This window comes from Leopardus geoffroyi, chromosome B3 (assembly GCF_018350155.1).
Source record: "Leopardus geoffroyi isolate Oge1 chromosome B3, O.geoffroyi_Oge1_pat1.0, whole genome shotgun sequence".
In the NCBI taxonomy this organism is placed as follows: Eukaryota; Metazoa; Chordata; class Mammalia; order Carnivora; family Felidae; genus Leopardus; species Leopardus geoffroyi.
In genome coordinates, this window is record NC_059337.1 from 119,676,184 (window position 1) to 119,692,623 (window position 16,440).

A 16,440-nucleotide genomic window follows, 5' to 3' on the forward strand; every position below is an offset into this window, starting at 1 on the left:
TACCCACTTCTCTCCATAGGGGATTGCAAAACTTCAGATGAGGCAATTTCTTTAGCAGCACACCGATTCATGCAGGGAAAGAAGCCAGGAGAGTTCTCAGCACCAGTCCTGCCCAACTTCTTGCCCTCCTACGGAGCACAGGTCCACTCAAGCCTGGGAACGTGCATGGCCGTTCCTGCCGTTTTGAGACCCAAAGCCAGAGCATGAGGAGGCGGAATAAGGCAACCACAGACTGCACAGCTCAGAACTCCATCCACGTTAACTCTGGCATCCACAGGCTGCCTTGGGGGCATGTGAGCGCTTGCTCACTGGCAGAGGAACCTGCGCTGCTGGCACTTCCCCACTTTCCCAGAGCAGGATGTGTGACTGCATATGTGTGAGGGGTGGGGGAGGGGCTGGGGGGGTGAGATTTATCAGCAGGTGGCAACTCCACCAGGTCTTTCCTCCGATGCAATAATGAAAATGAAAACAAATGGAAGACCAAGAATGCTTTATATCTGCCTTCCTCTACACTTTTTGAAGCATTTGTTCAGCTCTTATCTCACTTGACTGTCATAAATGTGTCTCCTTCCCAGGCAACAGATGAGGAAAAGGAGTCCCAGAGAAGTTAAGTAACTTCCAACTCGGGGAAAAAAAAGTCAGAGATCAGCCAAATGAAAAAGAAAGGAAACTGATGCATGATTCTGCCTTTTTTCTGCGCTTGAAGCTACAGCCAGCCAGGTGAGGTCTGCAAGGCGAGGCCTTCTTTGCCTTCACCTTGAACTGAGACCGCGAGGAGTGGGTCCCAAATTCTTGTGAGGCCCTGTCCTGGAGCCCTCTGAAGAGCTATGGTCCAAGACCTAGGGCAGGTCCCATTTTTGAGACAGGATGGTGCTGGTGGTGTGTGTGTAGGTTGGTATATACTTGCTCCAGGGGTAACCTTCTTTCTCTTTAAGTTTATTCACTTGTTTGTGTTACTTAAATAAGCCCCTCCCAATGTGGGGTTCGAACTCATGACCTCGAGATCGAGATCGAGAGTTGCATTCTCCTCCAACTGAGCTAGCCAGGCGCCTCGACCCCAGGGGTAACTTTCTGAGCCAGGAAAGGAAAGACTTTTCTCCCTCTGTGTGTAGGAAGGTACTTTGCTACAGAAGCTGGAGTACTTTTTATATTCTTCAGCTCAGGATAAGTAGGAGAGAGAGACCCATTCTGGATGCCTACTCTGTCAAACGCGTACCTTTTAATCCTCAAAACAATTCAATTAGGCTGTTTTTAATCGAGGCCCGTGGAAGTTAAGTTAATGTGCCAGATGCATACATCCAGCAGATACAGGCAAGATTTGAAGCCAGGTCTGTCTGATGCCAAACTGAGCACTCTCTACTCTCTTCCCCAGCAACCCTGCTCACTCCTATCATTGTCCAAGGGATTGGGACATTTCATGAGGGAGCAGAAAAAGAAACCTGAGGAAATAACCTCAAAGTGTAAAAAGAGCCTCTCTGAATGTCCCTTTCCCCTCCAGTGGAATGGGAATGGCGCAGGGCCCTGAATTCTCTGCTGGGTCAGGAGCCTATACTTGCCAAACTCTAAGGCTGAGAATTTTCCTGTGCTTTCTTTGTTTATTTCCCTTTTGTTCTCCCTTAATTTTTCTGATGTTCCTTTTGAAAGTCATGGCCTGACTCAGCTGGTTAAGGGGACCCAAGAGTGAATGGGTGGGGGAGGAAGGAGCAGTGGCAATGTAGCCTTAGGGGCCGGCAGGGTGTGCCAGCAGAAAGGAAAATGACAAATTGGGGGGAGGGGATGTGAAACACTCAGCTTGCTGCTTTTCTCTTCCAGAACACCCCTCCCAGGATCTCTTCTTTTCTCCTGCCCTGGAAGGTGTATGAGTGTGTGTGTGTGTGTGTGTGTGTGTGTGTGTGTGTGTGTATGTGAAAGGGACAAGAGATAGGTCCTCAAAGGCCAAGTTATTTGCAGTTACCAGCTTCTTGATCCCTGGTCCCCCACAGTCTCAGTACGCTTGGGGCATCCACATAAGGCCCTGCCTCACAGTGAGCCCACATTTGGTTTCACTGCAGCCTGTGCCCCATCTGTCACGCACATCTCGATATTCAATCCTCTCCCTTCAGCTCCCAAGCCTGTTATTCCAGCACAGACCTTGGGTACTGACTCCATCAAACTGGCAGGGCTCTGCTGTGTCAATGAGAATGTTAAGAGTGATGATGGTGAAGGCACACTGCGCCAGGTTGGGCACTGGAGAGCTAGCAAGAGGGTAGTATGATAGATGACAGAAAGAGAGCTGGACGGGCAGATGGATGGATACACCGATAATAGATTATCTAAGTGCCTACCATGTGCCAGGAACTGGGCTAAGAGCTTTATGTGCATTATCTCAATGACCATCTATTAAATATGTGAAAGAGGCATTCACTCCATAATATAATTCAGATTTATTCTCAAATAATTTAATAAGTGCCAGGCATCGTGCAAGGTGCTTTCTACAGTCGTAATGCTAATCCATTTCTTCGGCATTAAGAGAACGATTACTGCAGGGATTCCTAGCACTCGCCTGAAGAGGTATTGTAGAGGGGCTAGTAGAAAGACTGTGAGCCTTGGCATCGGTCAGGCTGGAGTTCAAATCAGGATAGGTTTGTCAATACAGGTTTGTTCTTGTTTTGGAAAGCAATTTGGCACTATGTATCAAGGACCAAAGTAAATCCACTACTGGTAATCTGTCTTAAGGCATACTAACAGGTAAATATTTACTGAGTAATTACTATATGCCAAGAACTGTTCTAACTGCTTTAGATGAATCATCTTATTTAATTCTAACAGCAAACCCAGGAGGAAGGTACTATTGTCATCCCTACTGTACAGAAACGAAAACCAAGGCACATAACTTACCCAACCCTTGTAAGGGTAAAGCCCAGATTTCAATCAAGACAACCACTCATCAACCCTACACCATGCTGACTGTATAAGCTTTGCACATAAAACTGCCCCTTACAGTATAATTATCATTATAGGAAATTCGGAACTCCTGTAAATGTCCAAAAAAACTGGGCAAAGAGAAAGCAAATTTAACTAATGTCTTTAAAGAGTTTATAATACCATGAGGGAAATGCTTATGTTATAATACGAAGTAGAAAAAAGCAGGCTACAAAATTATACATGCAATATAACCACAAGTGTGCAGAAAAGCCCAGAAAAACATCCTAGCATGGATTAAAGTAAGATCTGCTAAGGGTTATCTCTGGAGAGAGGCAACCATGGTTCCTTTAAATATTTCTCTTTTTTTCCTGTACTTTCTAAATTCTCTGCAATATACATGCATTACCTTAAAATTATTTTAAAACTTACATAAAAACAAGTAGTTGCTGAATAAATGATTGGTCTGTTGGGTGCCTTTCGAGGACTCATCTCTTTTAATCTCAGCACTGGCAGCAGGAACAATGGTGGGGTTGGGGGGTGACCTCTACCCCTGGCCTGCACAGTGTGAGAATTATAGTAAATGAGGTCACATTTCTAAAGGGTTATGTTCCCCTTACAGCTGGGTGGACTGAAGCCCTAGTGATCCTCATCAAAAAAGGAAGGCAAAGAAGAGAACAGCAGGAAGAATGCACGGAGTGTGAGACACAATGGCAGCAGAGAAGGAGGACGTGGGGGAGACAGCTTGGGGGCAAAAGGGGAAGAGATAAAAGAAAGCAGGAGCCCAGAGAAGGGTTGGGGAGCCTTGAGGGCTGAAAAAGCCTAGGGGGGTAGACTGACAGACAGACAGACACAGACACACATATACACACACAACACAGCAACCTGGTAAGAGATATAAATTCTCTTGACCCACCAATGTTCCTGCTGAACTGCAATGGATTGCCCCAGTGTTACAGAAACCATTTTCTACAGTGAAATGATGCTTCCATTTAGGGGAAGCCTTTTCCCGGGCTTGCAACTTGAATCTCTTCTAGCTGCCTGGCTACTCCCCAGTCCTCAAGGCCCTCCCCAAGAAGGACCTATATGCACTGCAGCCATTGCAATTTGCCAGGGACAATTAGACCTATCCCTGCTGCAACCATTCAATCAATGTTGGGAGCTTTGGTACCGGTGGATAGGAATCATGACATAAACACAGGATTAGCACCCAGAACACAGTTTGCAAAGGCTGCCTAAGGCTTCTAGTTTGTAAATTAAGGTACTAAAGAACAGAACAAAAACCATGGGGCAATGTGAGATCTGTGATGGTCACCTGAGGAATCTGCCAGAGGAAAAGAAGTAAGGCCCAGAGAGAGAAAAGAGCTGACCAAGGCCAAAAGCTGGCTGGCGGGGCGCCTGGGTGGCGCAGTCGGTTAAGCGTCCGACTTCAGCCAGGTCACGATCTCGCGGTCCGTGGGTTCGAGCCCCGCGTCAGGCTCTGGGCTGATGGCTCAGAGCCTGGAGCCTGTTTCCGATTCTGTGTCTCCCTCTCTCTCTGCCCCTCCCCTGTTCATGCTCTGTCTCTCTCTGTCCCAAAAATAAATAAACGTTGAAAAAAAAAAAAAGAAAAAAAAATTAAAAAAAAAAAAAAAAGCTGGCTGGTGGGGGAGACTGGGCTTTCTGATTCTTACCCAGTAGACCAGTTCTTTATGAGTTATAGTTTTTGTCTGTTTTCAAAGGGCTTGTTGTGACCCTACCCTTCATTTACCTTTATAATATGTCCCTGAGGTAGGTAGGGAGCCAGCTCTTGTTTTGTGGGTAGAAAATGTACAGCTCAGAGAGGCCATGGAATTATCCCAGTATCAGTGGGCTGATGGATGATGTGCTGGGGCTCAGACTAAATCTCAAGAACATGAGTGCTGGGCCACACACTTTCCTGAGGAACTTTCAGCCATGGGAAGTCAGGAGCAACTTTAGTTTCTGCAGTTTTCTGGCATCCTCAGGCCAAAATTCCTCCTTGGGGTGGCCTCGGAAGTATTAGAGGTGGAGTGAGTGTGTCCCAGTTTCTGCTGTGATATTCCGTTTCTACCATGAAATCATCTGCATGGCTATAGTTCTGATGTGAGGCCTTAAGCCCATTATCACTGACAACCACTGGTCAAGCACTAACTATATACAGGGAACAGAGTAGGTTCTGGGGATACACAGAAATATAAGACATGGCCCTGGTTATCAGAGACAAGATTATTTTAGCTTTGGAATAAGGCCAAATACGTACAAATGCAACAAGATGACAAGTCTGAGGTCTCTCACGGTGGCCCGTCTTCACACGTAGTTTTGCTTCTTTGAAATCCCCTACAGCACCCACCCGCACAACTCAGGTGTTTTCCTCCTTGGGCATCTTTTCCTCTACTCCTCAGCCTGGATTGGATTCCCCTCTACTGGCTTCCTATAATATCCTGTATGTCCCTCTACTGCAGCACCTAACATACCAACCATACTTTTAAATCTTACCTGCCTCGGGGCGCCTGGGTGGCTCAGTCGGTTAAGCAGCCAACTTCGGCTCAGGTCACGATCTCGCGGTCCGTGAGTTCGAGCCCCGCGTCGGGCTCTGTGCTGACAGCTCAGAGCCTGGAGCCTGTTTCAGATTCTGCGTCTCCCTCTCTCTGACCCTCCCCCGTTCATGCTCTGTCTCTCTCTGTCTCAAAAATAAATAAACGTTAAAAAAAAATTAAAAAAAAAATAAATCTTACCTGCCTCTCACTCCCATCTCTAACTCTAAGCTTTGGGGAAGAGGATGGGGTGTATTTCCATCCCTGTTCCTAGTTTGTGTCTGACACAAGCCAACACTTAATAAATATGTGCTGAATAAAGAAAAGTGACCATTCTGCTTCTGCTGCCTCCAGCAGATAAGCCCTAAGGTCCCTTGCAGCTCTACCATAGTGTGACTTTATGTCACCATTTGAGGCATTGTTTTTTAGTCACAGTGGTCTCAATTTCATTGAGGCTAGATATGACCTCATTTAGCAGTAATGGAAGCCACCTCACTGCTCCCCTCCTTTTCTCCTAAAGGACCTAACGATAATCTGAGCATGAGTAACAATGGGAACATGTGGCTTATTCACTTCCTTTTTATTAGAATTACGGGACCTGGCAAAGTCCACTGGGAACTTTCTGTCCACTCCTAGCAAAGTCTCTGCCTAGTTACCTAGTTGCTGAGCAGGTAAGGTTGGGAAAATCCGGTGGCTAGGCAACACAGAACACTCAGGAAAGGAAAACAGCCAGAAATATTTGCAGACTAAAAAGGCAAGGAAAACTCGATGGAAACAAACATTCAAAGTACCTGCCAGGCTTTTAATAATGTCAAAGGAAAAGAGCCTGGAACCAGCTGGAGGAAAAAGATAAGAAACACATTTATTTTCTCTGCCCAGACCATATCAACTGTCCCCCAACCCCATACCTTCTGTTTTACTGTTAGAAAAAAAATGGCCACATTTCTCAGGCGAGCTGCATTGTGCCAATCCCTATACGTAGGAAAACTGAGTCTAAGAGGTTAGCAAATTTATTTGGCAGCAACATTGGGATGTACCGCTGTCCATGGTTCTGAGTCCCCCCTGGGGCCCTGAGGCATCTGAGTCTTAGCCAGGTTCTTCTGCCCCCACAGATGACCCAGCTAATGAATGACAGGAAGAAGCTGGGCTGTGGACAAAGAAGACTTGAGAGCTTGTTTGGAAATGCAGATCTACAATGTATTATCTGAAATCCCTGGGGTCAGATGTTTTTCAGAATTCTGAATTTTTCATGTTTTTAACAAGGTAATATAATGTGTCTATTGAATATTATGTAAAATCCTTAGTGAAGTCCAGGGCAGCACCACATAATCAAACGCATCGATATTTCCTCAGAAAAATGTGTGACTAGTCATCCCAAATATGATCAACAAAGACATTAAGTAGCCTCATGGCAGTTCAGGGTCTTCCTCCAAATGAGTTCATTTGCATTAGTCTTGTGAGAAAACTTCTGGTTCTAAAGTGTTTTGCATCCAAAATTTTGGCTAAGGGATTGCAGTCCCACAGTAGTACCAGCCCATGGATTCTAACCTCGGGTCAAATAGACCTGCCAAAATTCCTATGGTTGATCAAACTTTCTAAGCTTGTAAATTTCCTGACTGGGGGTTGCAGGCAGGGGATGGATGAAGAATGAAACTAAACCAAAGAAAATCAGCTTGACCCATCTAGTCCTCAGACCTCCCCACCCCCAAAGATGCACAAGTATAATTTTCTCTTTAGGACAAATAGCTGATAACTCTGAAAGTATATAGCTGGATATCCTGGAAACCCCATAGATGGCACACAGATTGAGGGGTGGGGGAAGAGGCCATTAGCCTTTTTTTTCTACCCACAAGCCTGACTACCCCTTGATTCTGGGCAAGCTCACATCTCCTATCACGTAAGCATGAGCATAGTTGGCATGACTGTGGCGGGGGAAGAATATTTTGTCGTCAGTACATAATGATGATTATTAGTCTTGTGGACTGTCTACTAGCTGCTAAGCTCTGTACTAACTGCTTGATATGCATTATCTCTCCTCTCCTTACCCTGTTCTGTGGAGACAGGATTTTCTCCATTTCACAGTTGAGGAAACTAGGGCTCATAAAGGTTAAATAGCCCCCCCTGAAATCATAAGCTGGTAAATGGTGGAATCAAGGATTTTAACCCTGACTAAGTTCTACTATGACTGCATTACTTTACCTCTTTTCCTTTGTCTTCATTGTCATAGGCGTTGGTTTGAGTGTGAACAAGGGGATTAAATTGCTGCTAGTATTGAATCAGTTCAGCTTGTGGTAGGGTGTTTTTTTTTTTTTTTTTTTAAGTTTGGTTATTTATTTTTGAGAGAGGGAGAGCACGAACTGGGTAGGGACAGAGAAAGAAAGAGGGAGAGAGAGAGAATCCGAAGCAGGCTCTGCACCAGCAGCACAGTGGCCGATGGGGGATCAAACCCATGAACCTTGAAATCATAATCTGAGCCAAAATCAGGAGTCAGACACTTAACAGACTGAGCCAGCCAGGCACCCCAGTTTGTGGTAGGATTTTAGTTAACTGTCCTGTGAAATGACTTATATTTACATTAATAGTATGTTTCAAGTTTTAAAAAATTTTACAAATAATAATTGTTCTTGGAGTGGGGGAGTGAAGTATAAAAGGCTGCTTTTGGCTATGTTCTCCCCAGGCCCACTCCCAAGAAATTATGGTTTGCTGTGTATCCTTCCAGAAGTATATATGTACTTTTTAGTACATAGGAGATCATACATAGGCCACCATGGCTTTTTTTTTTCCTGCCTTAATAATATATCTTTCCAGGGGTGCCTGCTGGTTCAGTCAGTAGAGTGTGCAAGTCTTAATCTCCAGGTTGTGAGTTTGAGCCCTATGTTGGGTGTGGAGGTTACTTAAAAAAATAAATTAAAAAAATATATCTTTCTATATCTGAACATACAGAATATCTCATGTTTATTGTTATTAAACTAGTCCCCCCTCCTCCAGAGTGCCCTCCTCATACATGCTGTTTCTTTTTTTAAAAAAATATTTTATTTTTTAAAGTAATCTTTACACCCAACATGGGGCTTGAATTCACAACCTCAAGATCAAGAGTTACACCCTCTACTGACTGAGCCAGCCAGGTGCCCCTTATTAAACTAGTTTTATTTTTTTTAATTTTTAAAAATGTTTTTATTTATTTTTAGAGAGAGACAGAGTATGAGCAGGGGAGGTGCATAGATAGAGGGAGACACAGAATTGGAAGCAGGCTCCAGGCTCTGAGCTGTCAGCCCAGAGCCTGACGCGGGACTCGAACTCACGAACTGTGAGATCATGACCTGAGCTGAGGTCAGATGCTTAACTGACTGAGCCACCCAGGCACTGCATTAAACTAGTTTTAAAAATGAAATGATAAATATACTAGGCAAATAGTAGTGAAAGGAATGGATTTCCAATTACTAGACTAATACAAGTATGCATGACTGCTTGTTTTTGAGGGAGCTTAGTATAGTGGTTAAGAGCCTAGACCTAGAGCATTTTGGATTCAAGTTCCCACTCTGTCCTCATAAACTCTGTAACTCGATAAATTACTCAATCTCAATTACTCAAGCCTCAATTTTTTAAATCTGTAGAGTGGGTTTAATCATGGCACCTCTCTTGTGGATTTGTATATACTAGAAGAGAAATGCAGTTAATGAGTTTAGTGGTTTAGTACAGTCCCTGGGACAGAACAAGTTATGTACATAGTTCAAATCTGAAGCAGCCACATTCTGGGCTCCTGGCTGGCCTGGTCAGCAGAGACTCTTGATCTCAGGGTCATGAGTTCAAGCCCTACATTGGATACAGAGCCTACTTAAAAAAAAACAAACAAGGTGTAGCCCCATTCCTAAGGCTAGAATAGATGTATAGGGATCTCCCTATATGTGCTTATAGGATAGCCCTTAATTGATAGCACTGAATTCTTTTATCCTGGAAAGTGAGAATAGATAGGTCCAGGGATCTCTTGCTCTCCATTCCCCTTTCTCCTATCACAAATTGACCACAGTAAAAAATTTGAAGGTCATTGTTTATGGCAGATTGAACCTTGGACCTTGGACACTAAGCTGCTGCCCAGGGTGTCTATATGGAATTCAGCATATAAAGCACTGAGTTTGGAGTTTGAACTTCTTACCCTAAATCTGCCATCATCTTGCTGTGTGACTTTGAACAGATTGATTCTTCTCACCCGAGAATTTCTAAGTCCCATCCAGCTTTAGGATTCCAGGATCCTTTTCTGATATCTAGGATTCTGGTTTTGATTTCCAGGATTAAACAGATGTGGCTACGGGGAACTTATGTCCTTAGAAAGCTGCTGGTTGGTCTGGTTTTGGTGTTTGGTCTGCTTGGGAAAGCAGAGTGCTGTTTAAGCATTGCAGGTTCTGGATCAGAAAGGCAGGTTCAAGTTTTGACTCAGCCACTTCTTACTTAGGCATATTACTTAACTTATCTGAGCCTCAATTTCCTTATTATGTAAATATGGGGTTAATAATAGTACTTACCTTAAAAGTAATACGCTTTTTGATCCTTCATTTTGCAAATATTTGTTGAGTGTTCACTGTGAGCCAGACGCTGTGCTAGGTACTGGAATACAATTATGAGAAATAACAGATGGACTTATAGTCTAGCATGGAACACAGACAATGACACAATCTAAGCTAGAAAATATAAAATCGCAACTGTGACAAGTGTGGCTAAGATTTGCAAAATGGTGTTGTAAGACTCTATAACACAGGGATCTTTTGTGATAATGAATTTCAGGTAAGGTTTTCTTGGGACGGGGATGTTTGCATTGAGCACTTAAGGGTGAAGAGAAAAAGATATGACTTCTTTGAAAGACCGAGGTATTTGATTTTAGAGCTTCCACATGACATTAGTGAAGCTTACATTCTAGAACTACAAAGTGGACTCAACCCTCTTGAAAGGGAGACCTGGAGGAGAGCTGGGAAGGGAAGAGATTAAAGCTACTTTCTTTAGGAGTCACATGCTCCCAGAGTCAGGGTCAGACAAAGTTAGTAACTGTGGTTAGGGGAGAGGGGTAGGGAGAGATGATTTCCCTGTGAAGGTCCCAACCTCTAGGGCATCTCTCCTTCAGCATATCTCGGTCAAAATCCATGAAGTTTTCATGACCTATTTCAATTCACTGACTTCTCTCAACTCCTATGCCATTTAGGGCCCTATATAATTTATCAATTGCTGATTGAGGTTCCAATAAAACAAACAGATAAAATAGAATTTATTAGAAGGAATTTATAAGTTCAATTTTTACTTAAGATCAGTAAATGAGAAAAATGAGGCTGTTCTAATAATGTGAAAGGAAGAAGGAAAGAAAGAAAGAAGAAAGAAAGAAAGAAAGAAAGAAAGAAAGAAAGAAAGAAAGAAAAAGAAAGAGGAAGGAAGGAAAGAAGGAAGGAAGAGAGGGAGGGAGGGAGGAAATCAGGAGTTCTGTTGGCCTCGGAAACCGACTTGTTTCTTTATTTTGTTTTGACTATAAAAGAACTCCAAAATACTAACTGATTCAGTAGTTGCAAATAATAACAGTTTTAGCTTGCAATGATGGGATATTCTTTAATGAATCAAAGAGGAAAGAAGAAAGAACATTTATTCTAAGACCTGCACAAAAATGAGCTAGTCCAGAGAACAAGCTGGCTTCCTGTGTGTGTGTGTGTGTGTGTGTTCGCGCGTGTGCGTGCAAATATATACACCAGCTCAGATATTTTATGAATACTATATTATCTGCTTGATTATATATTTTTATTCCTTAAAACAACCCTATAAAGTAATTATTATTATCATCCCCATTGACTGTACAAGAAAATTAAGGCTCAGAGAGATTTCATTTCTGGAGACATGAAAGTCTAGATACACTATAAAACCCATTTACTGAAAACAACTAAAACTTTGGGGTAAAATAATTGTAAGCCATCGATGATCTGGCAAGAAAGTAAAGAATCTACAGAGTAAAAGAAGGAACTAAGTAATTAAGCAGACTATTGAAGCTCACTGTCACCCTGAGGATGTCTTCTCATCTTAGTAAACTTAAGTTTGAGATTTTACAGACTTCCGGGGCTCAGGAGACAAAGCCTAAGTGTTCCAAGGTTCTTGTATGATTTGAGAAGAGGGTTAAAATATTGATTTATCATAGATTTCAATCATTTAAGCATGTGGAAGTTTTTGAAGATAATCATTAGAAGAATAATGATAGAGAACATATCTTCCAAACCAGTACCAGAAACAAATGGAATGAAAAAAATTTCAAATAATGCAAAAGAAGTCAAGAAAGGGGGGGGGGGAGGAGAGATAGAAAGGATGAGACAAATGTAGTGTACAAATTACAATGTAGAAATTAATCCAAATATTGTTTATTGCAATTACAATAAATATAAATGGATTAAGTACTACAGTAAAGGATTCATATATATATATATATATATATATATATATATATATATATATAATTTATTATCAAATTAGTTTCCATATAACACCCAGTGCTCATCCCAACAGGTGCCCTCCTCAATGCCCATCACCCACTTTACCCTTTCCCCCACCCCCATCCACCCTCAGTTTGTTCTCAGTATTGAAGAGTCTCTTATGGTTTGCCTCCTTCCCTCTCTGTAACTTTTTGTCATCCCTTCCCCTCCCCCCTGGTCTTCTGTTAAGTTTCTCAGGATCCACATATGAGTAAATACATATGGTATCTGTTAGGATTATCAAACTAGATTAAAAAAACAACCCAGTTATATGCCATTTATTATTTATTTATTTATATATAAAGATTTTATTTTTTTTAAAAAAAGGGGGTTACACCTGGGTGGCTCAATCAGTTGAACAACTGACTCTTTGATTTTGGCCCAGGTTAAGATCTCACAGTTTGTGGGACAGATTCCTACATTGGGCTCTGTGCTAACAATGCAGAGTCCCCTTGGGATTCTCTCTCTCTGACTCTCTCTGTCCCTCCCCCCCTCAAAATAAATAAATAAACTTAGAAAAAATAAAACAGACCCACCCAAAACATAAAAATACAAAAACAAGTGGAAAATAATATGCTAGATGAGCACTAAATAAAAAACTCTGTTGTAGCTATAGTTAATAGTCAAAATGAAATCTAAGGCAAAAAAAAACCCCAAAACCCACAGTATGATCATAGATAAAGGGAGTCACTGCATAATGACTCAAATACAGAAAACAAAGTGAGGGTTGCTGGAGGGGAGGTGGGTGGGGGGATGGGATAAAGGGGTGATGGGCATCAAGGAGGACATTTGTTGGGATAAACACTAGGTATTATATGTAAGCGATGAATCACTGGGTTCTACACTGTATGTTAACTAACTTGAATTTAAATAAATAAATTAAAAAGAAAGTTTAATCCATTAGTCAAACAATAACAGCAAAGAGAAAATATTCCTAATGACATAGCCCTCAAAAAAGTTACAAAGTTATAAGGAAAAACCAGACAAATCCACTATCATAGTGGGAAGTTTTAGCACAACAATTGATAAATTAAGCAGATGAAAGATTAGGAGAGTATAAGAAATTTGAAAAACACAAGTAATGAGCTTGGTCTAATGGTAAAATATAGACAATTGTACCTAAAAGTACAGAATAAAACCATAATAAAAATATATTGTGTGATTTATAACATATATATAAGTAAAATGTATGACACTAATAACATAAAGGCCAACAGTTGGGAAATACAAGTATACTATTGTAAGGTTCTTATACTCTATGTGAAGTGGTATAATATCAGTTGGAAATAGATTGTTATAAGTTAAAGATGTAAACTATACACCTTAAAGCAAGCACTAAAGTAACAAAGAAGAGTTACTGCCAACAGAGACAAAATAGAAGCAGAAAAATATTCCAATAATCCAAAACAAGACAGGAATGAGGAAAAAGGAAACACAGAAGAGATGGGGCAAATAGGAAATAAACACTAAAATAATAGTTTAAGCCTAATTATATTAATAACCATATTAAATGTAAATGATGTAAATACTCCAATTAAAAGGCAGAGAACATCATATTGGATTAAAAAAAAACATGACTCAACTAAATGATGCTTAAAGAAATACACTTAACAGATAAATGCACACATGAGGTAAGAGCAAAAGGATGGAAAAAGACATACTGTGCTACCATTAATCAAGAGAATGCTGGAGTGGCCATATTGAGCAGATTTCAGAGCAAAGAATATTAACAGAGATGAAGGTTGTTTCATAATAAGAAAGGGGTTAAGGGGGGTGGGAGGGAGGGGAGGGTGGGGGATGGGTATTGAGGAGGGCACCTTTTGGGATGAGCACTGGGTGTTGTATGGAAACCAATTTGACAATAAATTTCATATATTAAAAAAAAAAAAAAGAAAGGGGTTAATTCATCAGGAGGACATAAAAGTCTTAGACATTTATATACCTTAATTATAGAGCTTCAAAACACCTGAAGCAAAAACTGATGGAATTGCAAGGAGAAATAGAAAAACCCATAATCATAGTTGGAAACTTTAATACCCTTTTCTATATCTATTCCTTTTACGTGCACACAGACCATTTACCATGAAAGACCAAATTCTGGATCATAAAATGACTTCAATAAATTTAAAAGGATTCAAATCATATAAAGTATGTTTTGGGTGACACCTGTGTGGCTCAGTTGGTTAAGCTTCGAACTCTATCTTGGCTCAGGTCATGATCTCATGGTTGGTGGGATTGAGCCATGCATTGGGCTCTGTGCCGACAGTGTGAAGCCTGCTTGGGATTCTCTCTCTCTCTCTCTCTCTCTCTCTCTCTCTCTCTCTTTGCTCTTCCCCTCTCTCAAAATGATAAAATATTTAAAACATAAAGTATGCTTTCTGGCCATAATAGATTTAGTATGGAGTGCAATATTGGAAATCAGCAACAGAAATATATCTGGAAAATCATCAAATATTTGAAAACTAAACAACACACTTATAAATAATCCACGAGTCAAAAATAATACATGTATTAATAATTCAAAATTAGAAAGTATTTTGAACTGAATAAAAATGACAACACAACATATCAAAACCTGTGGAAGGCCACTAAAGCAATACTTAGAAGAAAATTTATAGCACTAACCACCTATATTAGAAATGAACAAAGGTCTCAAAATTATGACCTCAGATTCCACCTAGAAAAAGAAGACAAATTAAATCCAAAATAAGCAGAAGAAAGGAAATAATAAAGATTAGAACAAAAACCACTAAAATAGAAAACAATAAAAGAGAAAACCAGTGAAACCAAATGCTGGTTCTTTGAGAATGCCAATAAAATTGATAAACCTCTGGCCAGACTGGGAAAAAAGAGTAAAGACACAAGTTATCAACATTAGGAATGTAAAAGATAATATCACTACAAATTCTACAGATATCAAAAGGATAAAAAGGAAATATTATTAATAATTATGCCGATAAATTTGACAACTTACATGAAATGGGGAATTTCCTTAAAAGACACAAGTACCAAAACTAACATGAGAAAAGCATATAACATGAATATCCTTATATCTATTAGAGAAGTTGAATTTGTAGTTAAAAACATCCCCACACAGTGTGGAGTTTCCTCAAAAAATTAAAAATAGAACTACCCTATGACCCAGTAATAGCACTGCTAGGAATTTACCCAAGGGATACAGGAGTGCTGACATATAGGGGCACAGGTACCCCTATGTTTATAGCAGCACTTTCAACAATAGCCAAATTATGGAAAGAGCCTAAATGTCCATCAATTGACGAATAGATAAAGAAGATGTGGCTTATATATACAATGGAATACTACTTGGCAAAGAGAAAGAATGAAATTCTGCCATTTGCAACAACGTGGATGGAACTGGAGGGTATTAAGCTAAGTGAAATAAGTTGGGCAGAGAAAGACAGATATCATATGTTTCACTCATATGTGGATCTTGAGAAACTTAACAGAAGATCATGGGGGAAGGGAAGGGAAAAAAATAATTACAAACAGAGAGAGAGGGAGGCCAACCATAAGAGACTCTTAAATACAGAGAACAAACTGAGGGTTGATGGAGGGGTGGGGGAGAGGGGAAAGTGGGTGATGGGCGTTGAGGAGGGCTGTTGTTGGGATGAGCACTGGGTGTTGTATGTAAGCCAACTGACAATAAATTATATTTAAAAACAAAAACAAAAACCTTTCCATAAAGGAAACTCCAGGCCCAGACAGCTTCACTGGTAAATTTTATCAAACATTTAATGAAGAAACACTACTTATCCTACATGGACTCTCAGAACATGGAAGAGAAAGAAACATTTACCTATTCATTTTATAGGACCAGCATTATCCTGATAACAAAATCAGACAAAGACATTATAAGAGGAGAAAACCAAAGACCAATATCCCCCATGAATACAGATGCAAAAATTCTAAATAAAATTTTTGCAAATCAAATCCAACAGTACATTAGTAGGATGATACATGATGGCCAAGTGGAGTTTATCCTAGGAATGCAAAGTTGATTTCACTTTCAAAAATCCATCAATGTAATTCATCGTATTAAAAAGTCTAATAAAGAAAACCCATAAGATTTTCTTAAAAAAAATTTTTTTTATGTTTGTTTAGTTTTGAGAGAGAGACAGACTGAGCATGAGCAGGAGAGGAGCACAGTGAGAGAGAGAGAGAGAGAGAGAGAGATACAGAATCCAAAGCAAGCTCCAGGCTCTGAGTTGTCAGCCCAGGGCCTGATGCAGGGCTCGAACTCACGAACTATGAGATCATGACCTGAGCTGAGGTCGGGTGCTTAACCAACTGAGCCACCCAGGATCCCCTATTTTATTTTATAAGTTTACTTATTTATTTAGAGAGAGAGAGAGCCGTGGAGGGGCAGAGAGAGAGAGAATCCCAAGAAGGCTTTGCACTGTCAGCAGTCAGCACAGAGCCCAACACAGGGCTTGACCTCACGAACATACGTTAACATCAAGAGCTGGATGCTTAAATGACAGAACCACCCAGTT

General features: G+C 40.8%; 1 protein-coding gene across 2 annotated transcripts in view; it reads right to left on the reverse strand.

Moving 5' to 3' along the window:
* The window catches only part of SYNDIG1L (synapse differentiation inducing 1 like), a 59,329-nt gene that overhangs the window by 22,645 nt on the left and 20,244 nt on the right, over positions 1 to 16,440 (reverse strand). For both annotated transcript variants that reach the window (XM_045448231.1, XM_045448232.1), the window contains one exon: positions 9,970 to 10,037. The gene's annotated coding sequence lies outside the window, so the exon portion shown is untranslated. The remainder of the gene's footprint in view (positions 1 to 9,969; positions 10,038 to 16,440) is intronic.